The 25,030-nt window shown below is 38.5% G+C and overlaps 1 pseudogene; it reads right to left on the minus strand.

Annotated features, from left to right (window-relative positions):
• Positions 1-16,249: 16,249 nt before the first annotated feature.
• LOC131894143 (glyceraldehyde-3-phosphate dehydrogenase-like) lies at positions 16,250-17,288 on the minus strand (annotated as a pseudogene).
• Between the last annotated feature and the right edge of the window lie 7,742 nt (positions 17,289-25,030).

Consider the following 25,030-nt stretch of genomic DNA (forward strand, 5'->3'; position numbering starts at 1 on the left):
TAGAAGATATTTGCCTTCCCAGGAGAAGTTTACATCCTCCTGATTAGTAGGAAGAAAGATCTGAAGCTATAGTTAGGCACCTACAGGCTTATGCAAAAGTGTTAGACCCCAATGACTATATACAGTCTATTGAATATTGTCAGGCCTGTTTCCCTATCTCTCTTCTTTCATTCTTTCCTTTCTCTCCATCTCTTCTTTTTTCCTTACACTTTCTTTTGTTTTCTTCAAGTGTTAATTATACAAAATAGAGAGTTTTATGTCATAGTCGTAAGGTCACTTAAAATGGCACTTGGAAGGTTCTCTTTCATAAGAGGCTTACTATTCATAACAATTTCAAATGGCCATTCTTACTGTTACTTCAAAACAAAGACACTAAGAATTATAATTGCATTGCTCAAGGCACTGTCATTGTAGGCAAGGGAGTGGAAAACCGTATCCTAAGACAGTTCAGTGACAATCCTTTTCCAATTTATTTAGAACCTCTTCTAAACTCTGAAATGAAAGTGACAGCAATAAAATTCTTAAGTTCAGTAAACAAACAGAAATGGACATTGCATGTGGGTAGAAATCATACATATGTATATGATGATTTCATAACAGATGATTACACTACCCACAGGATCTATATTAAAATAACTTATATCATGAAGGGAAATAGTAGAACAAGCAAAAAATATTGATGCAAAAATGTAACTTTAATGTCAACCTACAAATATACCTGCTGTGGATGACTGATAAATAAAACACTGATTGGCCAGTAGCCAGGCAGGAAGTATAGGTGGGACTAACAGAGAGGAGAATTGAGAAAACAGGAAGGCAGAGAGAGAGAGAGAGAGAGAGAGAGAGAGAGAGAGAGAGAGAGAGAGAGAGAGAGAGGCTGCCAGCCGCTGCCATGACAAGCAAGATGAAAGGTACCAGAAAGCCATGAGCCATGTGGCAACTTATAGACTAATAGACATGGGTTAATTTAAGATAGAAGAATTAAATAGCAAGAAGCCTGTCATGGCCATACAATCTGTAAGCAATATAAGTCTCTGTGTGTTTACTTGGTTGGGTTTGAACAGCTGCGGGCCTAGCGGGTAAGAGAGATTTGTCCTGACCATGGGCCAAGCAGGACTGGGGAAAACTCTAGCAACATATACCCTTGCATTTTGCTTTACCTTCTTTATTATATTGAGTGAGAAATAGATTAGTCAGTGCAACTCAATATATACTATATTTTGAGAATTCACAAGTATCCCTATGCTATACTGTACATTCCAAATCATAGAAACAGATGTTATATTCTTATGCATTTCTTGGCAGTAAGTATCTATTGAAATAAACTCTGTCATCTTTTAGAAAGTATCAGACTATTAAGTTATTTTTGAGTCATGATTTTCACACATGTAGCTTAACAGAAAGATGAAAGTGCTTTGGGAAAATCATGATAATTTGTTCAAATTAGTGGCTTTGCTTCACAAGCAACTGAATGGTTCAGCAAAGTGGAATCGACAACTGTTATAGACACAAGATGACTCAAAACAAGCAAAGGCCAAGGGCGCAGCCTGAGTTCTGTGGTTTAACAAATGCTTAGACAGTCAGCATGATATTTTGGCAAGAAATAGGTAAAATAGTATAAAATCGAAGAAGGACAGTGCACATGAGGCTTAATATTATTATTATATTGTCATACTTACCTAAAACCTAATGACCCTTGTTTGGAATTCATAAAAACACTAGTATGACCAGAGACAAAATCAAGCAGCCTTAACATAATGGAGATTGTCAGGCAGTACATGAGTAATTAGACCCATATGTTATGGGGGCATAATTAAGAAATGAGTTTCAGCATGGTTGGCACAGAACAGTCCTATTGTGCAGAAGTAATTGCTGGAAGTTCCTGTATATATGAATTTGAAGTAGGGTTACCAGAGTGAGTAAATAAAATGTAGGACACTCAGTTAAATTTAATTTCAGATATAATGAATATTTTTAGCATAAGTCCCAAATATTATCCATATTTATATAAAATTTCATTATCTGAAATCTCTATTTACCAGTTCATCTTTTGTTTTGTACAACAACTTTAATTAGAAGCGAAGACTGTTCCAGCAAAGAAAAGAAAGAAAAACTTAAAAAAAAAATACCTGGAAAACAGGACCCCAAGAAAGACACGGGGATCGCCCAATGACAGAAAAATGGAAGAGATCTACATGAACAGCCTGGACATGAGTGGGGGTAATGAAGGGCGAGGGTCGAGGGAAAGAGAGCTTGGGGGAGCGGGAGATCCCAGCTGGATCAACAACAGAGAGGGAGAAAAAGGAATAGGAGACCATGGTAAATGAAGACCACATGAGAATAGGAAGAAACAAAGTGCTAGAGAGGCCCACAGAAATCCACAAAGATACCCCCACAACAGACTGCTGGCAATGGTCGAGATACAGCCCGAACTGACCTACTCTGGTGATAGGATGGCCAAACACCCTAATTGTCGTGCTAGAAACCTCATCCAACTACCGAGGGATCTGGATGCAGAGATCCATGGCTAGGCCCTGGGTGGATCTCTGGGAGTCCAATTAGCAAGAATGAGGAGGGTTTATATGAGCGAGAATTGTTGAGACCAAGGTTGGATAAAGCACAGGGACAAATAGCCAAACGAATGGAAACACATGAAATATGAACCAATGCCTGAGGGGACCCCAACTGGATCAGGCCCTCTGAATGGGTGAGACAGTTGATTAGCTTGAACTGTTTGGGAGGCATCCAGGCAGTGGGACCGGGTCCTGTGCTCATTGCATGAGTTGGCTGTTTGAAACCTGGGGCCTATGCTGGGTCGCTTGGCTCGGCCTGGGAGGAGGGGACTGGATCTGCCTGGACTGAGTCTACCAGGTTGATCTCAGTCCTTGGGGGAGGCTTTGCCCTGGAGGAGGTGGGAATGGGGGGTGGGCTGTGGGGAAGGTGAGGGGGGCTAGAGGGGGGAGAACAAGGAAATCCGTGGCTGATATGTAGAACTGAATTGTATTGCAAAATAAAAATAAAAATTAAAAAAAAAGATATTATTTTCCTTCATTTAAAAAGTTCATGATCATAGCATGGCTCAAGCCAAACAAAAATTCATTTTTTTTATGTCCCCCTGTTTCCCCCTGGTCATTAATACTTCCTATGTGTTTTCCTAAGCAGAAGAGAAGCCTTAAAGCAATGGCTCACATTCATTTGGGGAAGGCTGGAAGTCAAACAGAGAGTAATGACATGCCAAATGCCCAGCCAGAATCTTTCCCACAGCACTAATGCTGAGATTAAAGGCAACGTTTGTCTTTACCAGTGAACTATTGCAAAATCCTAGAGACAGAGTTAACTATAAGGATTAATACGTTTATAGTGCGTCTCTAAATCCCATAGAGAGAAATTCTTAAGAGATTAGACCTATGGATTTGCTTTAAAATATTTAGTGCTCTGTTCTATGTCAACTGGAAAGTATTCTGCATCAGATTAAATCTTCTGGATAAAAATCATATATATAACTGGGGAGGGAAGGTGATACATAGGGAGGATGGAAAGATAAATAATACTAAGAATATTTTAAAAAGCCGTAGGGAAACATTACTTTATAAGCTTAATTACAAACACATATATTTGTATACACATATGACACAAACACACATGCACACACACTCACACATACACACACACACACACACACACACACACACACACACACACATGCACACACAAGTTTAAGTAGAGTTATACCAAACTGGAGGAAAATGCTCCCCTCAAGAACCATAGACTATCTAACAAAATACAACAAACAAACAAACAAAAAACAATACTGCTCAAGGAATCCTTCTTTTGAGTTGTTCATCAGGAGGGTCCAAGAGACTCCTCCAACAATATAGACAACTGCCGTTTCATCTGGTTTCCTACCGGAAGTTGAAGGTAAGTCCCTAATCTTGAAGAAACTACACACTTAAGACAAAGGATGTAGAAGGATTAAGTGCAAACTGACCTGGAAGTTTCTTCTACAAAGGCTATCTTCGATAGTCATGAAAGATTTGAATATCATCATCCAACTGCTGTTTGTTAGTAGTTCTGTCAAGCAAACTGTGATGCTCATATGTTTATCATTTGTGTATGGAATTAAGTAGGGTAGGTGGTTTTTCTTGGGGGCAGCCATCTCCATCTTGAGGACTGTAGCCCTACATGCTGTTTTTATATATCAATGACATTTGGGAGCCAATGACATTGTGTTCAGTCCTTCTGGCTCTAGTCAACAACTTTTTGGCTCCTGTTCTACTCCCTTCTTCCTGCTTTGGTGCTCTATAGAGATTGAAGTAGCCAAGCACCAGAGGGCCCAGATATCCCACTGTGCCAGGCAAGCTTGTTTATCTGAGGCATAGCTGTCTGGTCAGAGACAATGGGCTTTGACCACCTGCAGGGGACAGCACGATGCTGGGCATTCCCCTGCTCCCTGTCCACAGCTCTGTTCACCTGTTTTCTCATCAACAGGAACATGGCAGGTCAAGAAAACTAGGAACTTCAGGAAATATAGGGTTAATGGGTTAGCAAGGGATTCTGAATAGCTTTTGGGTGTTGACTGCTTGAGTCTTGCCTGGTGGCTCTCTGAATTGCACACATGTTTCAAAAGCACCAGCTTTTCTCTCTTTTCTTCAACCAGAGAAACAACCTTTAGAAATCTACCTAGATTGAATCCCATCACTGCTCCTTAAGGGTATGCAGCTTTAGCGAAAACAATTCCATGTAGCATTTTTTTTTCATGGCAACTACCTATAATTACTTAATCTCCTTCTTTATTGTATTCACAACCCTGCCCTTGCTCCTCACACCATCAAAATTTTGAATTAATTTAGAAGGAAATCAGGGTTTGGAGAGATGGCTCAGAAGATCTTCCAGAGGTTCTGAGTTCAATTCCCAATAACCACAAGGTGGCTCACAACCATCTATAATGAGATCTGGTGCCCTCTTATGGCATGCAGGCATACATGCAGGGAGAACATTCTATACATAGTAAACAAATGCTTTAAAAAAAAACAGTAAAAAGAAAAAGTAAGTCAGTAATTGGATGAAGTAAGAAAACATTTCAAGAGGTAAAAGGGTGAAGAGACATTCTTATTTTCAGTTGAGGACCTTCAGTAGAGTTTATATTATTTTAAACCAGAGTGTTATCAGAAGACTAAGGTTGTGTTTAAGTACATATGGGTAAAGCTTAATGACCCTCATTGCCCCCCAACTACTTCTATATATAAAATTTAATGAACATTTAAAAAAATTCCTGTTTTGTTTAACACTTCATAAAAGAAAAGAAAAAAGTTTTAAATCAAATATCTAAGTAATGCTTCTATGTACAGACATCCTCTAAATCTAGGCTGAGAAATATATAAAGTCACAGACAAAGTAAATGTCTACTTCTGTCTTTGAGAATTTTGAATGAATCTACTGGGCTCATACTTCATTTATGACAGAAGTAACACAAGTGGTTTTCTTCTTGAAATGCACATACCATGGTAACTATGTCTAAGACCTGAGTTGTGGAGCTGGAGGAAATACTGACTGTCTAAGTAAGCTCTCTATTGCTGTGGTAACATCCATGACCTATAGCAAACTGGCTTGCTCAGCCTGTGTTTTTATATAATCCAGAACCCCCTGTCCAGAGGAGGCGTTATCTACAGTTATCTGGGCACTTCAAAAACAATCATTAATTAAGAAAATGCCTCACAGGCTTGCCCACAGGCCAGCTTTGGGTAGGTTGTGTCAAGTTGATAAGAAAAGCCAACCAACACATTTGCATTGCACACTGCATGTGTTAATATTAAATATTGCCAGAAGTGAAATATTCTTTTCTAGTTATATATTTTTCCCACATAGGTAATAAGTTTTGAGTTAGATTGAGTGTTAGTTTAAAAGAAAAAAAAGTTACCTTAATTTGCTTCAACTTACATATTATGTTATTATACAAATATAACCTTTTTATTAGCTTTTTGTGTTTATTGTTTTTTAAATACTATCTTATGTACCAGTATAGAATAGCTACAAATTTTCAGGAAACTCAAAATTGTAGACCATGGAAAGTGTTTTTTAGCCACAAGGTGTCACTGTGAGACTTTAGTGAAGTGAGTGACTCCAGGCCTCTCTCACTGCTTCTAGAGAAGAGAATCAGCCTGTTTTACTGAACTCAAAACAGTGACTTAGATTAATGTCTTAACCCCTGACTTTACATGTGTGATGTCACTTCCCATTTACTTGCAAGTTCTGGGGTTAGTGACAACCAGGCTCTAACTGGTTGTCACTATATAATATAATTATAATTATATTATAATTAAATATAAGCATATATTTAATTCTAGGTTCCACTTTGTTGTCAAGCTTTCAGTCCACTCAATTCTATTCCTACTTATTAATATACAAATGTCTGTCATTTCTTAGAAGATGACCTGTATCTTCAAAACTCAGCTTAATTGCATATTTTCAGAAAAATAAAATACAGAAGTCAGAAAATCGTGGAGAGTAAATATAGCTGATATCTCTGATATTAAGTCATGTTAATTTTCCTCTTACTAGGCTTAGAAACAGGGAAATGATTCCCGTACTGTACAGTAGACACTTAGCTGATGAGAGAGAGAGACATGGCTGACATTTTCTCTTCCCATGATACCCTTGATTTGAACTCAAACTTGATGCTATTTTCCAGCTGCGTCCATGTGGTCATGACGATGAATGTCCAACATAGCTGGCTGTGTGAACAGCTCACAGGCCTTGGTGTACATGGCATTTGATCACCAAATTATGGTCAATGCCCACAATCAGATTGTATTTCATATTTAAGTAAGCAGTGTTTGCTGAGATGACTGGCTTTTGGATCTATAGGCATTTCTGTTCAGATGAGTAGTTACTGCCATTTCCGCCATTATTTTTCTCATACATTGTCTCAACATTTCGCTAGTATTTGAGTAGCAGAAATCCATTTTCAGTCCCAAGAAGTTATTGACTGCTACATTTCACACTATTTGAAAACTTCATATTATTTTTGTAAGTAGAAATTTTGCAAATGAAACACAGGGAAGGGAAATCAGTTGTCTATGGATTATGGACAGTATAATTCCAAATCAGATTATAAGCAAATAATTTATATTTGAATTTCCCATTCTCCAGTGGTATAAATGTTAGGCATTTTGATACAGAACATAGGCATTTTCCCCCTTTCCCATCCCCACTTTCGTTCTGTGGCTCTGCAATGTTTGAACATGAAACTATGCCTTAAGAAAAACACTGCATTTAAGTGTTAAACGTGATATTTATCTCTTGGAGAGAGACAATTTCAAAGGGATTTAATAGAAATAAATGATATTTTGAAGACAACCACATGACATTTTACCTTTGTGTCCATGACCTTAGAGAGTATATTATATACCAAAACTCTTTTTTTATAACATAGTCTAACACATCATATCATTTGATTTAATATCCTTTTCAGACTATAAATCCCAGTTTCTCGAAGTTCAGGATCATTTTACCATTCAAAGTACTATAAAGCCTTAATTGCTGGTGAATGAATGGACCACACAGTTGTATATTATGTTTTCCTAAGTAGACATTGTTGTATGGCAGTTTTAAATTCCCAACCACTAGAATGTGGAAAGGTTTTTCACATGGCCTTATCCCCACAGAGTGGCATGCTTATTAATACTGGTAAAGTAACACAAGCACACAATCATCTGCAAAGTCTGTGGGTTGTGTGCAGTGTAATTGTAAGTGTCATATCTTGTGGATTTGCTTATCTGTAAAAGTACATATATAATGTACTTTTGGTACTATATATACTGATTTATACACACACGCACACACACACACACACACACACACACACACACACACACACACACACACTTTTGGTACAATATAGAACTGAAAAAGTGCTTTGAAATCCTTTTTTTCTTGGCTTATTCATACCCTCTTCCCCCACCTCTAAAACCATTGATCTTTTACTATCTCTATGGATTTGCCTGTTTCCTTAAATGTCATGTATTTGAAATCTTAGCATTTAAAGCCCTTATGGATTGGTCTCTTTCACTTCATAATGCAATTCAAGTTTTCCCCATAGTTTGATAACTCATTTGTTTTTATGTTACACGGTATTATATTATCTGCCTGGATCACAGTATATGTATGCATTCACCTACAGGAGAACATGTGGGTGCAGATTTTTGTGTAGACATGTTTTCAATTATTTTGTTTTACTATCAAGGAGTAAAACCGTTGAATAGTTTGCCAAGAGTATGTTTAATTTTATTTGTTATTTGCCAACACACCAACAATGAATGAACATTTCAGTTCCCATACAACTGTTTTAAAGTTAGCAATGTCAGTTTTTAAAAATTTTGGCCTTTTGCCCCGCCAGTCAGGAGAGGGCTGGCCCCACCACTCGCCAGCCCACAGCACTGTGGTGCAGGCAGTGGTGTGGTTGTGGGAGAGCTGGTTCTGGCCATCACACAGCTCTTCTCAGTTGATGATCTGGTGGGATGCAGGTTGAGAAAGATTCATCCTCCCCTAGGGACCTGGCCACTAGGAATCAGACCATGTTCCAGTGGATATATGGACAACAGAAAATAGACATTTTTCCCTTTGGGGTGGGGAGGTCATGGGGGCGGGGGGAGACAGACATAGTAAGACTCAGAAATGAGTGCAATCTGGGTGCTCGATGTGAGATTCCCAAATAATCAATTTTAAAAAAATCAGTTCTTCAGGGGGAAAAAAAGGTCCATTTTAGTAGATATAAGCCTTGTTGTTTTGATTTGTTTTGGTTTTACCCTGTAGCTGTTTTTGTCAGGAGCTGCGGGTTTGAGTGTTCAAAACAAGTGCTTTACCAGAGAGCTACATTCCCCACCATGACAATCTGTTCTTCCCTGAGAGCTTCTTATAGAAAATTATGAACAATTTTTATCTCCTATTTCTTGGAACCAGAAAATTGTGGAGATAGTTCTTAATTTTTTTTTTTACCTTTGTGATTGTTTAGCTTTGGGACATATTTCAAAAACATACAGAGGGTTTTAATCTTGGTATGTAAATTTTCCTTTTGTGACTTTTTTCTATCATGTTTTCTCATTTTAAAGGACAATTCTCAGTGAATATAGTTGGCTTAAAACATCATGAATAAAAAGATAACTTTCATGAGTCTGGCGTATCTTCATATGTACATTAGTGTGTATTATCCTGGAAACCACTGTGAGAATTTTCATATAAGAAATGCATTATTGCTTGAGCTAGGGCTGTAGCTCAATGAAGGGGTGCTTGTCTATCATAAGCAAAGAATGATCTGGTTTCTATCTTGAACAGAAACATGAATTAGCAATTAAACCAATTTGTACTGGAACCTATATGTAGAAGAACAATGATTATAGAAACCACACACTACTCTTGGTTTTTGTTTTCTTTTTCTTTTTTTTCCTGCAGGAGACAAACATTTGTTCCCATTCTTTTATAGTACTCTGAAATCTAAATCTAAATGGAAATCAATGTTTTCTTCCTCTTTGGAATATAAACAAGAAGTTTCTATAACTCTTTGTCTGACTTTTTAATCACTCTTTACTTTCCAAACTTTGCCCTTTAACTTGAAGTTCAGCATTCGTTCCCTAGAGAGCACCAACTAGTTTAACATTAAAGTATTTTCTTCAGAATTCTATTAGGTACTTTACCAGTTTACTGCTATGTTTGATTAACATGAATTTTTTCCTCCTAAAAATGTATGCATACTGGCAATGTTGAATATTGGCCATAATAGTTTGGATCTAGAAACAACCCAAATGTACAAGGAAATAACACACACACACACACACACACACACACACACACACACACACACGTTATTCAACCCTAAAAAGGGAGGAATAAGGAACTCTTGCCATTTACAACACAAGAGAAACAAGTATACGTTGTGCTACATCAAAATAACCAGAAACAGAGAAATACTACATGATTGCATTGATATCCATTAAAGTCAGGGTCATGGTAACAGAGTGAATACCATGCTTATCAGAGACTGGAGGTCAGGGAGACAGGGACATGTTAGAAAAAAAAAATTACAAACTTACAGTTTTAAGTTGAGTAAGCACTGAAGACCTCAGGTAAAAATGTGAAGATCACAGTTCATAATAAAGTGTTACTAAGTAGAAATTCATTGGAGATCATAAATAGCCTCAGTACCAAAACAAAACTCTACGAGATGATGCGTATGCTAATTAGTTTAATTGTGTTAGTCGTTTCACAATTGCATGTGTGAAGACATCTTGTATCCCCCTAAGACAGACTCATTTTGTTAACTATACACCAATAAAGCTGAAAAATGACAACTAATCTATAAAAAATACTTAGACATCAAATACTGTCACTGGACTCTCAGAAGAAATAAGGTAAATACGTTCCAAAAGCTGAAGTAGCATCTGTGTGAGGAGGGCATCTGCTAGAAGCTAGGTTTAGGTAGTAGACAAAAGCAGGAAGAGGCAAGAGAACACTATCTAAAGTCAAAAAGAGCAGTTCTTTATTTTTAATTCCTGATTTATAGCTGCTCATTTAGCCACAATACTGAAGTCATGTTAATATTGGTGCTATGACTTTACATATTATGTTAAAAGTGAACAAGCTTATCCCAGGAGCCATGAAAACAGAATGGAAAGTGATGATTGAACATATAAATCCCAACATGGGATTGTGGTTTCAGTGCTCCATCTAAGGTGGCAACACTCTTCTGGAATGCTTTTCAGTATAGTGTCTTTGGATGCATGGCTCATTCTTTGTATATTGCTCTACCTTGAAGGAAATAGTTCTTTTTTTTTTGCCACACATTTTCACTGCTATGCTGTTCTGCCCAAGATCATGGAGCCAAATAATCATGGACTGAATCTGGAGCTGGGGACATGTGTCAGTTGGTAAAATGTTTCCTGTGCAGTTATGAAGTCCCGAATCTCTAGCACCCACATGAAATGCCCAGTGTAGCTGTATGCTCCTATAACCCCAGTGTTTTCAAAACCTAGACAGGCCAATCAGTCTAGTTAAATTATCAAGCTCCAGACAGACAGACAGACAAATAAATAAATAAATAAATAAATAAATAAATAAATAAAGGGGGAGAGTGATTGAGGAAGAAATCTCATGTCAAATTCTAGCCTCTACACACACACACACACACACACACACACACACACACACACACGTACATGTACAATTGAAAACATAGTTGTACACACACATGAACATGTATACACATACACACGATAAATAATTTCTCTTTTCAAGTTGTTCTCAGTTATTTTGGTTGTGGAAATGCAAAAAATAACATATACAGTCAACTATGTTATTTTGTCTTTTTGCCTTTGGATATGAGTCCTAATGACTGGCTCTCATATATTAATTTATTTTCTCTTTAAAAATGTAGATTTCATTCATTATTTTCAGGTTAGAGACATATAAAATTTATTGTAAGAAAATGACTGATGTGAGCTTAGAAACCATTGGTTACACAAACATACAAACAAACAAACAAACAAACAAACAAACTGTTCACTTGTATTACATTCTCTTGTTCAGTTGGGAAGATCTCTGCTGACTTTTGGATGATATCCTCAAAGGCCTCAGTCAAATGAAACACAATTTGAAATACTCTCTTATAGAATGAAGGACTGAACAAGAGAATTTCTTAGGCTTGCAATCAAAATGTTAACTAAGTTTCCTTTTATAAGAACCTGAGTGAAATTAATAGTAATGCCATGATTAAGAAAGAAAGATGGTTAATAAAGTGAAAGTCAGTGAAAAAATTAAGTATAATACTAAAAAGATATAAAAAGAAGCAAACAGCCAGGTATGGTAGAGGCAGGAGATTTAGGAGTTCAAGACCATCCTTGGCTGCATATATAGTTCAAGGCCAACTTAGACTACATGTCAACCAGTCTCAAAAAAGTCAGACAACAACAACATGAAAAAGGAAAAATAAAGCAAATTAAAAAATCAATGATGGTTTTTATAAATGCCAATGCTATATTTTCTATTATGACCTCATTAACTACAAGGGAAATAAAATAAAACCTGGAGTGAAACACAGAATAATTAAAAAAAAAAGAATTTAGAGGCGCACTGATTTGAAAACAAAAAGTCAGAGTGAAATGATGAGGGTAAACAAATGCTTATTTTGCTTCCATTTTTATTAGTTCTGTGAGAATTGCATATGATGTAACTGATATTATTTACCTCTCCCCTAAACTCTCTCATATCTGCTTCCCCATCTTTACCCATCTTTTTCCAAATACTCATCAAGGGCAGTTGGTCCATATATTTTTAGATGTGTGCCCTTCTTCTGTAGTGTGGTTGACCTATCAAGGGCTACACCCCGAAAAAAAACCAACTCCCTCTATCTCAGCATCTATCAATTGCCAATAGCTCCTCAGCTAGGGGTGTGACTTCATGCCCTCCTCCCCTTTCTATGCTGGGATTTTTGTTTGGCTTGAACTTCCCCAGGCCTTGCACATGCTGTTACAGTCAGCATGACTTCCTATGAGCAACTATTCTCCTGTGTTTGGGAAACAGTTTCCTTATAGCCACCTGCTGCCTCTGGCTCTTACAATTTTTTTCCTTTTTTTTTTAATTAAGAAATTTTTTATTCATTCCACATACCAGATCCTCCCCATCCCTCCTCCCCCTCCTCCCAGCCCACCCACCCCCATCCCCTCCTCTGAAAAGGTATGACCTCCCATGGCTTTTACATTTAATCAATTTCCTCTTCTGCAATAATCCCCGAGTCTTGGGAGAAAGGGATGTGATATAATGTCTAATTTAGGGCTGAGAATCCTAAGGTCCTATTTCTTCAGCACCTTGACCAGTTGTGGGTCTCTTTGTTAACCACGACCAAAGGCAAAAAGAAGCGTCTCTGATGAGCTTTGACAGATGTACTGACTTCTTGGTACAATTCATTAGAAGTCGGTTCACTACTCTATCTACTTAGCAGAGTAACAGCAACAGGTTCTCCACGAGGGCCTATGACTTGTCTCGATAGGTCTTTGACCATGATAACAGTGCCAGGCATGGCTGCAATTTGCAGAGGGGACCTAAAGTCCAATGACAAAGTGATCGGTTATTCTCAAGATATTTTTTTGCCAGGGGCAAGTCTTACCAGACCTGTTGTGATTGTAGCTCCCAGGGTTCACAGTTGGGTTGGCCTGATGGTTGCTTCTTTTGTCTGGTGGGCTGGATGCATAGCACCTTCTAGCATTGTGAAAGCTGTCCAGCAGGGATGACTCTTCCAGGTGAGTATAGACTTGATTTCTACAAAGCTAGGAAACCACATGCCTCCACTAATTGAATTCATTTGTGTAACTTATAATACTGGAATATTTATGAAGTCTATGCTACTCAGTTTCTTGGGTACCTGGAGCAGAAGTCTGAAGCCAGTAAGGAGTTCTGACATCTAGTCTTCAAAGAATAGTGCAGCTTCCCAGTAGTCTAAGTGGTATTCACTTACAGCTTCTATCCTAGTAGACAACAGATGAGCAAACAGATACTTCTCAAAATTTCAAAAGCTGTTACAGAATTAAATTTGATATAAAGATCTTTTAGGTCAAAAATAGATGGATCTGAATAACTCTGAATTTCAGAGGTGAGCTGTTGTGGAGTATTATTTTAAGGTGCGTTACATTTTTTTATGCTGTAGAACATTTGTTTAATGATATAAAGATGTATTGCATTCTTTTATGTTGCATTTATTTAACTCTGTGAAGCTGTGTTACTTTGCCTGTCTAAAACATCTGATTGGTCTAATAAAAAGCTGCATGGCCAATGTTGAGGCAGAAGGAAGGATAGGCGGGGCTGGCAAGCCAAGGGAATAAATAGGGGGAGAAATCTGGGAAAAGAGGATCAAGAAGAGAAAAAAAAGGAGATGAAGGAACAAGAAAAGAAGGGACCAGCCACCCAGTCACTCAGCCAGACATGGAGTAAGAGTGAAAGTAAGATATACAGAAATCAAGAACGATAAAAGCCTAGAGGCAAAAGATAGATGGGATAATTTAAGTTAAGAAAAGCTATCTAGAAATAAGCCAAGCTAAGGTTGGGCATTTATAAGTAATAATAAGTCTCTGTGTGTACTTATTTGGGAGCTGGGTGGTGGGCTCCCCAAAAGAGTAAAGAGTTTAAAAAAAAAATGACAACTACAGTGAGCAAACTTTTTGAACTTGAAGATAGTTTGAATAGAAGGTGTTGATGACAGTGTCTTTCATTGTATGGAATAATTAGCTATGTAAAGGGAAAATAATTTGTTCTATTAGAAGTAGCCACATTTAATTGGAATTGGTTATTGCTTTCTAAGAGACATGAATTCTATTTTTTGTTCAGAGTGTCAACTTGCCTTTATTTTGTCTAGATATTTAACAGTATAAGAATGTACAGGTTTCTGTACAGTTACATCTTTATCCAGACTTTTCAAAGATTCAGTAGAAGCAATGGGATGCTGCCACAACACTGGGCAAACTGTCCCTCGTGAAGCTATCCTGAGTGTAGCAGCCAATCACTGCTCTCACCCATGTTCTATACTAGCTAAACCTCAAGTTTTTAGAAGCTCTTCACTGTTTTCTCATAAAAATTGAGGAACTTAATCTAGAGAATATCCACCATTTCCAAATTCCTCTTTAGCACAAAACCACATGGACTCAATGTTTAACTACAGAGGGTCTGAACATTTGCTGGAAAAAAAAAATGGGCTCAAATGCAAGTATTTTCAGGATCTTCTGAGGTCTTCTCAAACTCAAGTACCTCATTACTCATGGAGAAGCCTGTGTGGACAGAGAACTGGCTGATTGACCTGGTTATGATGGAGCATCTAAGCCTGACTGTATAAGGATGATTACAAACAAGAGAGAAAGAAAATGACCCGAGCCAATAACCAAACCAAACACTTTTGGGTTCTAGACTTTTCAGCTAGATGGAAATCATACTTAAGAATAGTGTGAGTCAAATTTATAGCAAAATTACTGTCTGTTGTTTATTTGTGAATTCAGATAAAATATTGAAGGTTTATGTGGGCAGGATTTCTCTTTTCTTAAACAAAATTAAATTTATGTGTTACAGAAGACAAAATATATAAAGAACATTGAACAAAGTTCATAATAAATATTTTTACTGTATTCCTGAAATATTTTCCAAATAGCAGAGTATCTCACAATTATTTGACTTGTAAAATGTGAAAACTTGTTGGCATAATAGCCAGGCAGCATATCTACATCATAAAATCATAAGTAAGATTTACTGCTTGATAATTTCAGGCTATTCTCCCAGTTGATTGCGGTAAGAATTCCAAGTCCTTAGTCTTCTTGATAGAAGAATTTAAAAATGGATACTATAGAAAACCCTGAGGACAGTTTATTATAGTTAAGTGGAAAAAAATGTCCTGAACTGCTCCAAACACTGAGAAAAAAAAAGGAGGAGAGAAAATGAATCCTTCAGGGGTGAGAAACAGCTGGATTCCACTGTGAACATCTGTAAGTGGCTACTGCAAAAGATGAAGTTTTATTTTTGAGGGTGGTAAATGGTAACACATAAGCCATTAAGGAGAGCAAGTCCTCATTGTTTCCAGACATGCCTTCAGATACGTTATTGCCTCTTTCTCATCCTGTTTTGGAAAACAAAAATAAACAACAAACAAACAAATCTTTTCTGCCTGCTTTTGGTTGTAAACTAATTTTCATTTTCAAGGACGGTGTTTACTGTTTACTTCAAAAACACCTTACAATCGTCACCAAATCATATTATTAACAAACCAAATTCTGACTGGCATAGTTATTGACAGGGCCTAAAAGGAATGGTAATTATTCTATCTCATAATTGTATGTACACATATGAGTCTCATGCTTCTTACCTCTTGAGGAGACACCCCTCACTGAAATGATTCACATCAATTTCTGCCACAAAGAACTGTACCTAGTTCATACAAAACAGTCACCCAAGTCAGAAACGTTCTCATTATTTTTCCTTGCCATATCCATGCTCTCTGGTGCCCATCACCCAAGCAGCCATGCTTTCTAACTACTCTATAGCTGTTCCCCTTCCCTCCCACAGAAGTTCCTGGAAATACCAAGTCATTAAGGATATTTCTATGACCTTGATGAGCATTCCTCATCTGGATCTGGCTTCAGTTTGTACACCAAATTACTCCTCATTTTTTTTTATAGGTGCAGTGAACTTTATTGATGATGTTCAAGAGAGTAGGGCTCACTAAGCCCCTCCTGTTGTTCTGGGGGTCTGGGATGGAAACTGTGAGGGAGATGCTCAGTATCGGGGGCTGAGATGGGACAGGAACTGCTCAGCAGCCGAGGGTCTCTCTTGCTGTCCTTGCTGGGGTGGGTGGTCCAGGGAAGGCGTCTTACTCCTTGGAGGCCATGTAGGCCATGAGGTCCACCACCCTGTTGCTGTAGTCAAATTCATTGTCGTACCAGGAAATGAGCTTCACAAAGTTGTCATTGAGAGCGATGCCAGCCCCAGCATCGAAGGTAGAAGAGTAGGGGGTCACTGTTAAAGTCGCAGGAGACAACCTGGTCCTCAGTGTAGCCCAGGATGCCCTCTAGTGGGCCCTCCGACGCCTGCTTCACCACCTTCTTGATGTCATTATACTTGGCAGGTTTCTGCAGGCGGCATGTCAGATCCACAACAGACACATTAGGGGTAGGAACATGGAAGGCCATGCCCATGAGCTTCCCGTTCAGCTCTGGGATGACCTTGCCCATAGCATTGGCGGCACTGGTGGATGCAGGGATGATGTTCTGGGCAGCCCCACGGCCATCACGCCACAGCTTCCCAGAGGGGCCATCCACAGTCTTCTGGGTGGCAGTGATGGCATGGACTGTGGTCATGAGTCCTTCCACAATGCCAAAGTTGTCTTGGATGACCTTGGCCAGGGGGGCTAAGCAGTTCGTGGTGCAGGAAGCATTGCTGACAATCTTGAGTGAATTGTCATACTTCTCATGGTTCACACCCATCACAAACATGGGGGCATCAGCAGAAGGGGCGGAGATGATGATCCTTTTCGCCCCACCCTTCAAGTGGGCCCCAGCCTTCTCCATGGTGGTGAAGACACCAGTAGACTCCACAACATACTCGGCACCAGCCTCACCCCACTTGATGTTGGCGGGATCTCGTTCCTGGAAGATGGTGATGGCCTTCCCGTTGATGACAAGCTTCCCGTTCTCAGCCTTGACTGTACCATTGAACTTGCCATGGGTAGAGTCATACTGGAACATGTAGACCATGTAGTTGAGGTAAATGAAGGGATCATTGATGGCAACGATTTCAACTTTGCCAGACTGGAAGGCAGACCTGGCAACCAGGCGTCCAATTCGGCCAAATCCGTTCACTCCGACCTTCACCACCGTGTTTCAGGAATAAGGCTGGCACTGCACGGAAAGATGCGGCTGTCTCTGGGACAGGGAGCAGAGAGCCTACTCCTCATTATTAATAGGTAAAAACTCACTGCCACGTGGACAAAGCCGAAGTTTCCTTTGTCTCTGTTTTTGCCTTTAACAAATCATTTCTTAAAATTATGATATTATGATGTGTTTGCTATTTTCTCCTTCAAACTATTTTATAAAACAGCTTCTTGTAAAAAGGACATATTCAGTTTTCCTCTTAACCCTGGGCATCCTCCCAACCCTTTTCTTGAGCTTCATCCCTCTGTTTTACTTGCAAATATTTCTGATGTCTCAGGGTATATATTCACCTTCCTAATCTCTGCCTACTGTTCTTTCAAGATAGTCTTATCTAAAGGTATGCATTCTGCAACCAATTATACTCCAAATGTTTATTTGCAATCCTAATCACTCAAATTCACTATCTATAAATAACAGCCTAATTGAAATCTCTGAGAGAACCTTAAAGCAATGATGTGAACTAATATTTGATACTCCTCTATGGCTCCACACAGCAAATTAACCTAACGCTCAACATTTCATGTGTTGAGAAGTGTCAGCAGTTGCCAATCTAATTTCCCAGGATGAAAATTAGTCATCAGTGTTGATTCATAACTCCATCACTCTTCAACCTCTTTCCTGATAATTTACTATTCCTTTAAAAAATATTTCTTTGACTTTCTGAGATTGTAATGTAATCACATCATTTTCCTTTCCCCTTCCTTCCTCCAAACCCTCCTGTAAAGCCTCTTTGCTCTCTTTCAAATTCAAAGCCTCTTTCTTCATCGATTGTTGTTTTATATTTAGTCCTCTTTCCACTTCATTTTTTTTTTTTTAATTTGCCTTCCCCAGCCCTGGCACTTTAATTTTGACCTGTGCTGTTCACATCGTCATCGCTAGTCACATCCAAGTGAAGAGCCGCCCCCTGTGTCATCAGACTCAGTGCTGCTAAAATAAACTTTAGAAACTGCAACACAGATCATGTTCTATCTGTAACATGAATCTTAAAGGGTCTTATTAATAAAAAAAAACCTCAGGAGTCAGGTATTGGGGTAAATTCTGAATGATCAGAGAAGCAGAACAAGCCACAGCCAACCTCACCTTGTTAATTCCTCAGCTGATCTTGATTCCTCAAACTGAAAGCTTCTGAGCCCTCACCCGAAAGGATCTCAGCTGAACTGCTGCTCAAAAGCCTAAAAGATTAAAAAGCTCTAGTTCCTGGTCCTCACACCTTATATACCTTTCTGCTTCCTGCAATCACTTCCTGGGATTAAAGGCATGTGTCTTTCCCAAGCAAGACAGGAGATCTCAAGTGCTAGGATTAAAGGCCTGTGCCACCACTGCCTAACATCTATGTTTAATATAGTGGCTGTTCTGTTCTCTGACCCCCCAGATAAGTTTATTGGGGTGCATAATGTATCAACCACACCTAACCTATTACTTTTTTTTAGTGGACTAAGGGGCTATTTTAGTTTACAATTCAAAGGAATAAAGTCCACCATGGTCCCAAGGACACAGCAACAAGCAGGGAAGGCACAGTGCCAGGAAGAGTAAAGCAGCTGATCATACTGGATCTGTCGACAGGAAGCAGAGAGAGAACGTAAGTTCAGCTTGGTTCTAAAACCGCAAAGGGGCCATGACCCACAGGTTTAGAACCAATGTTTTCGGGAGGCTCCACCTCCTGAAGCTTCTGTCACCTCTCCAAACAGTGCTGCAAGCTAGGAAACACGTGAGTCCACTGGACACATTTCATGCTCCAACTACAGCATTGTGACTCACGCCATCTACAACTCCAGCTCCAGGGATTCTCTATCCCCTTCTGGCCTCCTTAGGAACTGCATATATTTAGTGCCTTTACATACACGTGGGCAAGACACTTATACACATAAAATAAAAATAATAACTGTACCTTAGAAACAAAGCAAAAGAATTTAGGAAAAACAGGATAGTGACTTCTAAAGTTCTATTGAGGTCAGGGACTATAGGGGGGATTGTATCAAGCTTAGACTATAACTTAGATGCTGTTCAACTTAGAAACTAGCTAGTGATCATTTTATAGGTCAAAACTCTAGAGAAGAAATTTGTAATATAAATTTCTAAATGCCCTTACTTAAAAAAAAAAACAAAACAAAACTCAGAGCCAGCTATTGAGGTAAATTCCAGATGTAGCATGAATCTCTAAAGATCTTATTAATAAAAAACAAACCTGGAGCCAGGTACTGGAGTGAACCCTGAAAGATCAGAGAAACAGAACAAGCCATATCCAACCTCACCTTGCCAATTCCTCAGCTGATCTTGTTTCCTCAGACTGGAAGTCTCTGTGTCCTCATGCAAATGGATCTCAGCTGAACTGCTGCTAAAAGCTAAAAGCTTAAAAAGGCTCTAGTTCCTGGTCCTCACGCCTTATATACCTTTCTGCTTCCTGCCATCACTTCCTGGGATTAAAGGTGTGTGTCACCATGCTTGGCTGTTTCCAGTGTGGCTTTGAACTCACAGAGATCCAGAGGGATGCTAGAATTAAAGGTGTGTGCTACCACTGCCTAAACCTATAATTAATATAGTGGCTGCTCTGTTCTCTGACCCCCAGATAAGTTTATTGGGGTGCACAATATATCAACCACAGAAATCAGTATGGAGTTTTACCATAAGGCTGAAAATAGAAAATGTAACCCAGCTATAATATTCTTAAGGATTTACTCTCCAGACTCTGTATTCTCCCACAGATGGTTGTGCAACCGTGTTTATGGGTGCATTATTCACAATACCTAGAAAATAAAAACCAGCCTAGATAGCTATCAACAAAAGAATGGATGATGAAAATGTGTATATATACTCAATAGAATTTTATTCAACTGTAAAAAATGTAATTATGAAACTTAATGGATAGATTTGAAAATGATTATATCAAGTGAAAGAATCTATATTTAAGGAAGAAAAATACTACATGTTCTGTCTCATATCTTGATCATATGTGTGGGAGCCCATTTTCAGGTTCCTACTGGTTTTACCCAGCAGGCCTGCATAGAGAGGATGATTGGACCACGGGCCAGAGTGCAGGTGTCTGAGATGGTCTGCACTTGGCTGTGCTGTGGGGAGGTCTTTTGCTTCACCCCTTGGCATTTCTAGAAATACCCTAGGGCAGAGACAGTCAGGGCCCATTAAAATAGGTTCCAGGCGGTCTTGAGGCTATCCTGTATTTTCTACACTCTAAATCTACATTCTCAAAACTCTAAATCCTTCTATCTAATATTTCCTGCTATTCTCACTCAAGAAAACTCTGGGGAACTGTGGGGTTGATGGGTAGCTGCCCTGCACATATGTATATACATATGAACATATACAACATATATTATCTATCTATCTATCTATCTATCTATCTATCTATCTATCTATCTATCTATCTAAAATAGAACTGTAAGGGCAAACATGAGAGAAAAAAAATGTTTCCAGGACAGCACAGGGCAAAGCATAACAGAATGCATGTGCCACAAAAGTGGAAAGGGGATGCAAGAGAGCAGGTCAGGGCACACAGGGGTGAGGGGAGAAGAATGGGTAGGAAGATAAACAGTCTATATGAAAATGCCTTTAGGTAACCTATTACGGTGATTAAAAAAGAAACAACTAAGAGCCTGAGAGATGACGCAGCCATAAAAATGGTCTCCTGTTCTTCAAGAGGACCTGAGTTCAATTCCCAGCACCTACATCTAGCTGTTCACCACTACCTGGAACTCCAGCTGCAGGGGATTTAATCCACGACTCTGGACTCTGAAGACACCTTTACGTACACCCCCCCCCCACACACACACAATAACACACGTACACACATAATCAAAATACCTTTGTTTGTTTAAAACAAACAAATACATTTAAAAAAGGAAAACAGAAGAACTCACAAGTAGGGAGAATACACAAGTTGCTTACCGACACGGTTAATGATTGGCAGACGTATTTTAGACTAGCATCTCTGCTTCCAAGTACTGCACACTTTAGCACTCTCCTACTGTCTGTTACTTACTTTGCTAACCCATTTCCTCACTCATCCTTTATTTACCAGAAATCACAATGTTTACGTTTCAGTGCTTTTTTTTTTCCCTCTGCTGTAAGGTTCCCGCTGTTGCATGCTTAAGGACCACTCACTCATTTTTGTACATGTGCAAACAGTCATTGATTTTATCAGAAGCTCTTAGGACTACATAGAGGATGTTCACAGAGGAAATCCATACAGCTCTCAAGGATAACCACACAACATGTGGCTTTTAATTTGAATATTCTAATTTGTATTCTAAGTAACAATTGGCTTTATATCCAACTTTTTTGATGGTAAATAAATGTAAAAGAAAGCAAAAGATGGGAGAAAACAATTGTAGACTGGAAGTATTTTAAAAGGAAGGAAGATTTGGGGCAGTGTTAGTTGCTAGGAAACCATGTCTTAGTCACACAGTTTCAAAATTGCCTAGTATCTCCTGCTGTACTTTAGGTTCACAGAGAATTAAGAACAAAAGACAAATCATATTCAGCAATACAGTTCCCGTTCTTATTGTTTTAGATGACTGTTGGGCTGGAAAGAGTGCCTGGTGGTTCAGACCATTAAAGCACAAGGAGGAAGTATGAGGTCTGAAGTTTGAATACCCAGCCTCCTGCAAATGCCGGTGGGTGTGGTGGCCTGCTTGTCATTCTAGCACTTGGAGAGTAGAGGCAGGGGATCATCAGAGCACACTATCTCAACAAACTGCCTTCACCAAGCTCTAGGTTCAACCTGGATGACCTGGCTCTATAATAAAAATAAAAGCAATGTATTTATTGCTGAATGTGGCTTTAAGCAGCTGTACAATTTATGGAGCAATATGGATATGAATTAACTAGTTAGCCTTTGAAGGTCTAAGGTTGTCATTTGAAGATTAGTGACCTCATTAACCACTTCACAGGATTTGTGTACAAAATCAATACTTGTTTTATGTTAGCACATTGTATGGTGTGGTTTCTATTTAGTATTTACTATCTGGACGATAAAGGCATTTGTTTTTCCCATAGTTAACCTTCTTGATCCTTCCTGAAGCTCCTTCATCATTATCTGCTTGATTCTTTCTTAACTAGCCTATGAAAATAGCCTTTGATTTGCTACCTGGTCAACAGTGTCTTGAATTTAGCTATTTTGCCTTAGCCTAAGCTTTACCCTTGAAGAAAATATATTTTCATAAGAAGAATCTATAAGCTTCCCAAGTTCAAGAAGCCTAACAAAATTAAGTGAGTTAGTTGAATGCATGTGAAATAACAGACACAATTTCATTCAAATAAAAAGGACCATTCTGAGAGATATTTGGGCTCTAGTATCTGGAACCCCCCCCCCCCCCCCCCCGTAAGAAATTATGTAACAAGGATGGGGAAAACACAGAAATGAGAAATGAGTTACAGCTCTCACTTTGGACTTTGTTCTTTTGAAGACCAACAAACCGAGCAAGTGAGGAAAGAAAAAACAAGGCAGAACATTAGTTTGGAGGCACCAGGAACTGAAGTTAGAACAGAAATTCTGTCTGCATCTTTCAAAAACTGAATTCCAATGTAAGGAGTACAATAAAATAACCAGCATGTCTGAGACAAAAAATGTTACGGTTAGGAAATTCTAACTTTTAAAGCTCTAAATAGCTACTTAAAAACTATTTGGATAGTATTATTTTCCCAAGCCTAAATAGAGACACTTTAAAGTTGCTGTGTGTGAGCTGATCAAATCCAAAGAAGCTAAAATTTATTCCATGCAAACCTTCATCTACCTGTTCTCATGAATTCACAGCTGCAACACATTTCACTGTCATCGGTCTGTACCAGTGGTGGTTTTTGTTTTAGTCTGCTTTTAGAACATGCATCAGCTGGCCTACTTGAGGTATTTCTTTTTTATGATGCTACTATTTATTAGGCCTGGCATTTGTTACCTTAACACTCCCTAATTTAAGCTCAGAAAGGGTCTAAGAGGGCATTTAAGAACTCCTAGTGAAGTCAGTGTTGTGCTTTTTGATTATTTTAATTGAAAATAGATTTCTTTCATAGAATACATTCTGATGATGGCTCCCCTCCCCCAACTCTTCTCAGATCCTCCCCATCTGACTTTCCACCTAATTCCATACCTTTCTTTTTCTTTCTCATTAAAAAACAAAAAGACATCTAAAAAAATAATTAAAAAAAAAAAAACAGGAATGGGGTAAAACAAACAGAAACAGAAGAAAGAGAGCCCAAGAAAAAGCACAAGAAACATGTAGACACAGAGATACATATTTTCACACATATAAAATACCATAAAAACATACACCTGGAAACCATAATATAGTTGCAAAACACCTGTAAGATTAAAAAAAAAAAAATTCCTGACAAAGTACCATGAGGCCAAGAACCATCAAAATGCCATTGAGTTTCTTTTGTGCTGGCCATCTACTGCTTCCCATGGGGCCTGCCCTGAACAGTGATTTGTATACTCAGTGAGGTTCCGTGGAAGAAGACTCAGAGATAATTCTGAGTAATGTTTTTAAAAATGAAGTTAAGATAGCTACAGCAATTTTAGTTTGCTGTGCACCCAGAATCTCTTATATAAACAATTAAGAGTTTATGACTTGAACTATTTTTATTAATTGCATCTGTTCTTTATTTCCTGCATGTTACTAAAGCATCTGATTACTCTCCCCCTCCACCTTTTCTGTCTCCCTTCTACTCTTGCCAACTTCCCTACAGGTACATTTTTCTTGTTAATGTCTTTTTTGTTTTATTTTATGACACCAGGTTTAACCATAGGCATGAAACAAAACAATCCTGTTTAGTGCTGAGCACTCGACTGCCCCTTATTCTCAATATTTTGAGCAATCAAGGATCTGTGAACTCACTGCTTTTCACTGTGAAGAGGAGTATTTCTGACTAATGTCAAGATAGCTTTTGTCTATAGATATAGATGTTTAGAAGGGATTTTGATGCCATGCAAGTTTAGCTAAACAACAGGTTACCCCCTAGTGCTTATGTCCAGCCTCCCGCTCCGCCCCCCCCCATGCCCCTTGTCTCCTCCCGATTTACAGTACCTGGAATGAATTTCCTCCTGTGGAGTGGGCCTGAAATCCCCAAATAGAGCAGTCAATTGTTCCCATAACAGTCAGACATGCTGCTATTGCAGTGGTGGTCATAGCTTTCCTGAGAGGTTGGGACTTTTATTTGTATAAAGGTAATGAAAGTATTATTATACATTAGCTGAGAGATATTTTGATAGGGGAGTGTCTAGTACCAAATACAAAGAGACAAGAGGTCTAGGATGAGAGTATGCTCACTATTTCTAGGTGATGTCACACTGTTTTCCAAAAACATAAACAAAAATACATTTACATCAGTAGTGGATAAGGGTTCCTACTATTTCATATCTCATTGAAATTTGTTTTATCTGCTTTTGTAAAAACATATTAAGGATATTTTTTCCACTTTACTGGGTAATGAACAAATATCTCTTTTCAATATCTACCCCTTCTCTTCACTTTTATTATCATCAGTAATAGATTTTTCATGCATCAGAATTTGCATTCTAATATTTTCATTAACATGAAGAAAATATACTAACTGATATGCATATCTAATTT

This window comes from Peromyscus eremicus, chromosome 17, assembly GCF_949786415.1.
Source record: "Peromyscus eremicus chromosome 17, PerEre_H2_v1, whole genome shotgun sequence".
Lineage (NCBI taxonomy): Eukaryota > Metazoa > Chordata > Mammalia > Rodentia > Cricetidae > Peromyscus > Peromyscus eremicus.